Below are 9,774 nucleotides of genomic sequence, written 5' to 3'. Positions count from 1 at the left end.
ATTTTTGCCAGAATGTTTTGGCTTTCCATGCCTGTAATACTCTCATGGGCTTTTCAGCCAGATCCGAATGCCTTAAGGGCTGATTCTGAGGCCAGAGTGCTGTTTAGGACATCTGCCATTCTATGGGTCTGCAGTAATAAAGGCCCTCCCAACAAAGAAAAGCCCAGGACCAGATGGATTCACTGCTGAATTCTACCACACATTTAAAGAAGAACTAACTCCAATTCTTCTCAAACTATTCAGAACAATCGAAAAAGAGGGAATTCTCCAAAATTCTTTCTATGAAGCCAGCACCACCTTAATTCCTAAGCCGGAAAAAGATGCAGCATTGAAATAGAATTACAGACCAATATCCCTGATGAACATAGATGCAGAAATCCTGAATAAAATTCTGGCCAATAGAATGCAACAACATATCAGAAATATCATCCATCCAGACCAAGTGGGATTTATCCCTGGTATGGAGGGATGGTTCAACATTCACAAATCAATCAACATGATACACCACATTAACAGACTGCAGAAGAAAAACCATATGATTATCTCAATAGACGCAGAGAAAGCATTTGATAAAATACAACACCCTTTCATGATGAAAAATCTAAGCAAACTGACTTTCAAATAAACAAATAAATCTTTAAAAAAATTTTTTAAAAAAGAATACAAAAATCATATATCAAACAGAATATATCAAACAAAAAATTCCCAACAAGCTAACTCTAAAGCATAAGAAAATACAAAGAGAAAAGCAATTAAAGCAAAAGCTAGAAGTTAGTAAGTAATAAAAATTAGAGTAGAGATAAATGAAATAAAGGACAAAAAGCAAAGAGAGAAAAAACAAAGAATCTCAAAATATCAACAAAATTGATATTTTCATCTAGATGGACTATGAAAATAGAAGACTAAAATTATTTAGATCAAAAGGGAAAGATAGGATATCATAACCAAGCCTACAAAATGAATGAAAATTATATTAAAATATTATGAAATTGGTTTTTTTTATACCTACAAATTGTATAACTAAATGAAATGGATCTATTCCTAGACTCACAAAACCTACAGATACTAAATCATGAATAAAGAGAAAATATATATAGACATGTAACCAGTAAGGAGACTGAATCAGTGATAAAAAAATCTCTCAACTAGAAATATCTACATCCCATATCAGAGTGCTTGATTCACATCCGAGATCCCTTGTTTCTGATCCAGTCTCCAGCAGATGTATATTGTGTATCTTGGAAAGAAGCAAATTATAAGTCAAATGCCTAGGTCCCTGACACACACATGGTACATTCAGACTGAGTTCCTGATTCCAAGCTTCACCCTGACCCAGCCCTGGCTGTTGTGGGCATTTGAGGAGTAACTCAGTAGGTGAAAATTATATGCTTTCTCTCTCTCTCTCTTTCTCTCTCCCTCCTCCCAACATAATATAAAAAACAAATAAACAAGAAAACAAAAAAATTCCTAACAAAGAACATCCCTGGATCTGATGGCTCTTCTGGTATACCAAATACTTAAATAAGAACTAGAATTAATCTTTTTTAAATCACTTTCCATATATTAGAGAGGAGATAAAACTTCCAAACTCATTTTATGACACCAGCATTATTCCAATATTAAGGAAAAATACACTGCACTAATAAAGACACTAAAGAAAATAAAACTACAGACCCATATTCTTTAGAAATATTTATGCAAAAATCTTCAACGAAATGTAAGAATTTTAATTCACTATCATATTAAGAATATTATACACCAAGATCAAATTGGATTTATTCCTGTATAAAGTCTATTCATCATATGAAAAACAATCAATGTAATTCACTTCATGTACTGAATGAAGGGAAATAACACATATGATCATTTTAATTGGTGTAAAAAAAGCACTGCTAAAATTCAACACCCATTCATAATTAAAACAACACTTAAGAAATAAAGGGAAACTATTTTATCACAGCACCACAGATAAAAAGATACAGCAAACAGCTTACTCAATTGAGAAAGATGGAAAACATTCATTGTAAGATAAAGAACAAGGCAAGAGGGCCCACTTTAGAAAATTATTCAACATAGATCTAGAAGGAGGATTTGTACTTCTTCACCACAAAAAATTACTGCAAGATTACAGTAATCAAAACAGTATTCAACTGGCATAAAGATAGGCATTTGGACCAATTGAAAATAGTAGACCATCCTGAAGTAAATACTCATATATGAAAATATAATTTTTGACAAGGGACCAAGACCATTCAATGAGGAAAAGACAGATATTTCAATAAATTATTATAGGAAAATTGTAGGTCTAAACACAGACACATAAGATGAAGTTGAGCTCTTGAAAAACACCGTAGATGAAAAAACTCAAAAGTGATCAAAGAACTAAGCGTAAGTCATAAAACTATAAACCCCTTTAGAAAAACTAGTGCAAAACGCCAATGACATTGGATTTTGTAATGATTTCTGGAATACGGATTCAAAGACCCAGGCAACAAAAGAAACAACAGACAAATTGAACTTGAACAAACTTTAAAACTGTAGGGATCAATCAAAAATAATATCAGTGGCCAAAAAAGTAAGCCATAGAAAAGGAGAAAATATTTGCAAATCATATATGATATGGGATTAACATCTGGAATTTATACAGGCTTGGTAAAACACTACAACAACAACAACAACAACAAAAAACAAAACCCAAATACAGAGAAAGTACTTGATAAAATCCAGTATCCATTTATGATTAAAAAATATTTAGGCCAGAGTGCTGTTAGGACATTTGCCATTCTATGGGTCTGCTGTGTATCTCACTTCCCATGTTGGATCATTCTCTCCCTTTTTGATTCTATCAGCTAGTATTTGCAGACACTATTCTTGTTTCTGTGATCCCTTTGGTTCTTAGTCCTATCATTACGATCAATTGTGAACAGAAATTGATCACTGGGACTAGTGAGATGGCATTGATACATGCCACCTCAATGGGATTGAATTCGAATCCCCTGGTATGTTTCTAACTCTACCGTTTGAGGTAAGTCAGCTTGAGCATGTCCTGAATTGCACATCTCTTCCCTCTCTTATTCCCACTCTTACATTTAACAGTGATCACTTTTCAGTTAAGTTTCAGCACTTAAGAAGTATTGTGTATTGATTACAGTATTCAACCAAAAGTATTAAGTAGAACAAGCAAAAAAAATACTAAGAGGGATAACATATTAAGTTGCTCATCAACAGTCAGGGTGAGGGCTGATCAAGTCACCGTTTCTCATAGTGTTCATTTCACTTTAACAGGTTTCCTTTTTGGTGCTCAGTTAGTTGTCACCTATCAAGGAGAACAAGTGGTATTTGTCCCTTTGGGATTGGCTTATTTCATTCAACATGATGTTTTCCAAATTCCTAACAGGGATCATTTTTCAGTTAAATTTTAAACACCTAAGAACAATTGTGTGTTAATTACAGAGTTCAACCAGTGGTACTAGAACACAAAAAAAATACTAAAATGGATAAAGTATTACATTGTACATCAACCCTTAAGGCATGCGGATCCGGCTGAAATGCCCATGAGAGTATTTCAGGCATGGAAAGCCGAGACACTCTGGGGGAAAAAAAAAAACCTAAATGAAAGATCTCCACGAGTGAGATCCCAGTGGAAAGAACGGGTCATCAAAGAAGGAGGTACCTTTCTCTGAAGGGAGGAGAGAACTTCCACTTTGACCATGGCCTTGTCTAAATATGATCAGAGTCAGTGAACTCAGGGGGCTTCCATAGCCTTGGCAGCTCATGACAAGAGCCTAGGGTGATTACTGAGGCCATAAACAAGAGTGTCAATTTGTTAAGTCAACAACAGGAGTCACTGTGCACTTACTCCTCATGTAGGATCTTTGTCCTTTGTGTGCTGTACATTGTGATTTAATGCTATAACTAGTACTCAAACAGTATTTTCACTTTATGTTTCTGTGTGGGAGCAAACTGTTGAAATCTTTACTTAATGTATGCTAAACTAATCTTCTGTATATAAAGAGAATAGAAAATGAATCTTGATGTGAATGGAAGGGGAGAGGGAGTAGATAAGGGGAGGGTTGCGGGTTGGAGGGACGTTATGGGGGGGAAGCCATTGTAATCCATATTCTGTACTTTGGAAATTTATATTCATTAAATAAAAGTTAAAAAAATAAAAAAAATATTTAGAACAAATTATGTATACAAGAAACATACCTCAACATAGCAAAGGCTATTTATGACAAATCCATAGCCAACATCTTATTGAATGGGAAAAAACTGAAAGCATTTACTCTTAATATCTGGAACCATATACAGATGTTCACTCTAATTGGCTTTATTCCATATAATACTGAAAGTTTTAGCTAAATTATTAGATGTAATAAATAAATAAATGGCATAGAAACAGGAAAGGAGGAATTTGATCTGTTTTCTGAAGACATGAACCTATATGGAGAGAAATCTAAAGCATCTACCAAGAGAATATGTTACAGTATACAAAATCAATACATCAAAATCAGCAGCATTTAGTACACCAAGAATGAACTGAAAATAAAAGAGCAATCCCATTTACTATAGCCACAAATAAATAAACAAAAACCACTTTGAAATAAATTTAACCAAGGATGTGAAAGGCCTCTATAATGAAAATTATGAAACACTAATCAAATAAGTTAAAGAATATATGAAAAGTGGGAATACCTCCCACATTCACAGATTGGAAAAATTAATATTATTAAAAATCTATGCTATCTAAGAGGGATAATGTATTAAGTTGTTCATTAACAGTCAGGGCTATGCTGATCAAGTCACCGTTTCCCATAGTGTCCCTTTCACTTCAACAAGTTTCCTTTTTGGTGTTCAGTCAGTTGTCACCGATCAGGGAGAGCATATGGTATTTGTCCCTTTGGGACTGGCTTATTTCACTCAGCATGATGTGTTCCAGATTCCTCCATTTAGTTGCAAATGACTGGATTTCGTTGTTTCTTACTGCAGTATAGTATTCTAAAGAGTACATATCCCATAATTTCTTTATCCAGTCTACCGTTGATGGGCATTTAGGTTGGTTCCAGGTCTTAGCTATTGTGAATTGTGCTGCAATAAACATTAGGCTGCAGACCGCTTTTTTGTTTGCCAATTTAAATTCCTTTGGGTAAATTCCAAGGAGTGGGATGGCTGGGTCGAACGGTAGGGTTATCTTCAGGTTTCTGAGGAATCTCCAGACTGATTTCCATAGTGGCTTGACCAGTTTGCATTCCCACCAACAGTGGGTTAGTGTCCCTTTTTCCCCACATCCTCGCCAGCATCTGTTGTTGGTAGATTTCTGAATGTGAGCCATTCTAACCGGGGTGAGGTGGAACCTCATTGTGGTTTTGATTTGCATTTCCCTGATTGCTAATGACCTTGAACATTTTTTCATGTGTCTGTTGGCCATTTGGATTTCCTCTTTTGAAAAATGTCTATTGAGGTCCTTGGCCCATCTCTTAATTGGGTTGTTGGTTTTGTTTTTGTGGAGTTTCTTGATCTCTTTGTAGATTCTGGTTATTAACCCTTTATCTGTTGCATAGTTTGCAAATATTTTTTCCCATTCTGACGGTTGTCTCTTCACTCTCCTGACTGTTTCTTTTGCAGTACAGAAACTTCTCAATTTGATGCAATCCCAATAGTTAATTTTGGCTTTGACTGCCTGTGCCTCCCGGGTCTTTTCCAGAAACTCTTTGCCTGTGCCAATATCTTGAAGGGTTTCTCCAATGTTCTCTAGTAACTTGATGGTGTCAGGTCGTAGATTTAGGTCTTTAATCCATGTTGAGTGGATTTTTGTGTAAGGTGTAAGGTAGGGGTCTAATATCCCTCTTAGTAGTTTTTTTGTCTGTTCTACTTAATATGACTGATTTAATTCTGTAATTAATACACAGTTATTCTTAAGTGTTGAAATTTAACTGAAATGTGATCCCTGTTAAACATAAGAGTAGGAATAAGAGAGGGAAGAGATATATAATTTGGGACATGCTCAAGCTGACTTGCCCCAAATGGTAGAGTTAGAAACATACCAGGGGACTCCAATTTAATCCCATCAAGGTGGCATGTACCAATGCCATCTCACTAGTCCAAGTGATCAATTTCAGTTCGCAATTGATCATAATGAAAGGACTAAGAGTCAAAGGGAGCACATAAGCAAGTCTAGTACCTGCTAACACTAACCGATAGAATAAATAAAGGGGAGAGTGATCCAACATGGGAAGTGAGAATCTCAGCAGACTCATAGAATGGCAGATGCCCTAAATAGCACTCTGGCCTCAGAATCATCCCTAAAGGCATTCGGAGCTGGCTGAAAAGCCCATGAGAGTATTTCAGGCATGGAAAGCCAAGACACTCTGGCAAAAGATCTCTGTGAGTGAGATCTCAGTGGAAAGAACAGGTCTTCAAAGAAGGAGGTACCTTTCTCTGAAGGGAGGAGAGAACCTCCACTTTGACTATGACCTTGTCTAAACAATATAAGAGTCGGAGAACTCAAGGGGCTTCCATAGCCTTGGAAACTCATGACTGGAGCATAGGGAGATTACTGATGCCATAGACAGGAGTGTCAATTGGTAAAGTCAACAACAGGAGTCACTGTGCACTTACTCCTCATGTAGGATCTCTGTCCTTAATGTGCTGTGCATTGAGATTTAATGCTATAACGAGTACTCAAATAATATATTTCACTTTGTGTTTCTATGGGGGTGCAAACTGTTGAAATCTTTACTTAATGCATACTAAACTGATCCTCTGTAAAAAAAAAAAAAAAAAAAAAAGAAAGAAAAGAAACTATCAACTCCCAACTTGACTCTCACTGGGATTAAACATGACAATAGGTCTGATCTGATTTCATCATCATTAAAAAAAGTCATCTATTATTTTTCACTTTATGTTTCTGTGTGGGAGCAAACTGTTGAAATCCTTACTTAATGTATACTAAGCTGATCTTCTGTATATTAAGATAATCGAAAATGAATCTTGATGTGAATGGAAGGGGAGAGGGAGTGGGAAAGGGGAGGGTTGTGGGTGGGAGGGACGGTATGGGGGGGAAGCCATAGTAATCCATTATTCGTACTTTGGAAACGTATATTCATTAAATAAAAGTTAAAAAAAAAAATCTATGCTATCTAAAGTAATGTACATATCCAACACAATCCCCATCAAAATACCAAAGATGCTCTTCGCAAAAGTATAAAGAGTCCAAAATTCAAAGAAGCACAAATAACCAAGGAAATTTTTTAAAAAAAGATCAAAGTTGGAGATGTAATTATAGTAGATTTCAAGCCATACTACAGAGCCAGTGTAACAAAACAGCAGGATACTGTCATAAAAACAGACACCCAGGGCTGGTGCCGCGGCTCACTAGGCTAATCCTCCACCTAGCGGCGCAGGCACACCGGGTTCTAGTCCCAGTCAGGGCGCCGGATTCTTTCCCAGTTGCCCCTCTTCCAGGCCAGCTCTCTGCTGTGGCCCGGGAAAGCAGTGGAGGATGGCCCAAGTGCTTGGGCCCTGCACCCCATCGGAGACCAGGAGAAGCACCTGGCTCCTGCCATCGGATCAGTGCGGTGCACCGGCTGCAGCGCTCCGGCTGCGGCGGCCATTGGAGGGTGAACCAATGGCAAAAGGAAGACCTTTCTCTCTGTCTCTCTCTCTCACTGTCCACTCTGCATGTCAAAAAATAAAAAAGACATCCAGAAAAATGCAATAAAATAGAGACCCCAGAAATTAAGCCATACATATACAATCTACTGATCTTTTTAAAATTATTTTTATTTTTTAAAAATTTTAAACCAATTGATTTTTAACAAAGTTGCTAAAAAACATACACTGGAGAAGAAATATCTCTTCCACAAATGGTACTGGGAAACTGTGTACCAGATAGAGAAGATTGGACCTTGACACACACCCTCACTCCATACAAAAGTCAACTCAAAATGGATCAAAGATCTTACTATAAGACCTGAAACAAGGAAATTACTAGAAGAAACCATAGGGGAAAGACTTCAAGAGTTTGGCATAAGCAACAGGACCCCAAAGGCACAGGCAACACATGGAAGTTCTTTAGAAAACTAAAAATGATTTTCATATGGGTCAGGCATCCCATTCTGGATATATATCTTAGGAAATGAAATCAGCATATTTCATTATAGTTCCATGTTGATTGTAGCACTATTCAAAGTAGCCAATATATGGTGTAAACTTAGATGCCCACTCATGTACAAGCGGATAAAGCAAATGTGGTACATACATACAGTGAAATGTTATTTAGCCATTTTGCCATTTTGCCATTTTCAACAAATGGATGTAACTGGAAGTTATGATAAATCAAATAAAGCAGACACAGAAATGCAAATACTACATGTTTTGGGTCATTGTGGAAGTTAAAGAATGCAGTAGACATGAACTTAAATTTATAATTACTAGAGGTTGGGAAGGGGGGAGGCAGGGCAAACAAGGGGAATGTTGGATAATGGGTACCAAAATATAGTTGGGATTAAGCTAATGGGTTCTGGTGCTCTGCAGCACAATAGGGTGACTATAATATACCACAATTTATTATATTCCAGAAAAAAAAAAACTTGAAGAGTGGAGATGATAACCTCAAAACACAAAAAAAAACTGAAAAAAATTAAAATTTAAATGCTTTGTATGATTAGTTTATACTATATATAAATGCTGAAATATTGCACTGTACCCCATAAAATACACCAGTTTTACATGCTAACCAAAAAATTAAAATTATAATTTTAAAAATAAAATATAAGACTAAAAATGAAAAATTTCAGGGAAGTATATGTAAAATGAAGCAAATATACAAATAAAAATTTGAAGAGAAGAAATAGAGCTCTAAACCATAATATCCAACATCGAAATATCAGGCGTATAGAAAACCACTGCTATCTCTTGGTTAGAAATTGTAGTATCACCAGTGTCAAGCCACTCATTTTTTGTCTGCAAGAAAGTAATTTTCTGGGAGGCCATCCTAAAACATTCTAGGTCTCAGAATTGTGTTGGATGTTTTGTTTAAAAAAAATGTCATGCTTGAAAAGGAGAGAGAGAAAGAGAGTTCATTTCCATCTGCTGACTATCTCCCAAATGCTTCCCACAGCCAAATCTAGGACAAGCTGAAGTCAAAAACCTGGAAACCCAGTCCAGATTTCCTATGTGGGTGGCAGGTACCCAAGAATTTGAGCCATTGTCTGCTGCCTTCCAAGGTATTTATTAGCAGGAAGATGAAATAAGAACCAGAGCCTGGACTCAAATCCAGTCACACCAAAATGGCATTCGGGTGTCCCCAGTGACTTCTTAACCACTCTGCCAAATATATGCCTCAATGTTTTATTTTTGTTCACATTTGTGCTTCTTTCTGTGTTACACTATTATTCTATACAAATTTATCTTTGGTATTTTGGGTTGTCAGCCTCTGACTATTAACCATTCTGTTCTGTAATTCTCCACATTTTGCTTAGTGAGTCCTGCTGTTTTCATACATTTTCTCAGTTTTGATTCCTAATGGCCCCTTTTCACAAAGATTTGAAGGCTAAAATATTTGCAGATTTGAAAAATACTTTTTGGTAGTTGCTGATCTTTTGCATTGGGGCTACTTTTGCACTGTCTCTTTTGCCTCCCACAGTTTGTGATCCTACAGCCTCTCCAGGGGACAACATGATCACAAACTCTGGGAGTGAGAAGGGATGATGAACTTTCCTGTCGATGTTGACCACTGTGGAATTTTCTTGGAATAAACCCAGTGAAGATGTT

The sequence above is a fragment of the Oryctolagus cuniculus genome, chromosome 1, assembly GCF_964237555.1.
Source record: "Oryctolagus cuniculus chromosome 1, mOryCun1.1, whole genome shotgun sequence".
NCBI classification, from domain to species: domain Eukaryota; kingdom Metazoa; phylum Chordata; class Mammalia; order Lagomorpha; family Leporidae; genus Oryctolagus; species Oryctolagus cuniculus.
Note: the sequence above shows the minus strand (reverse complement) of the source record.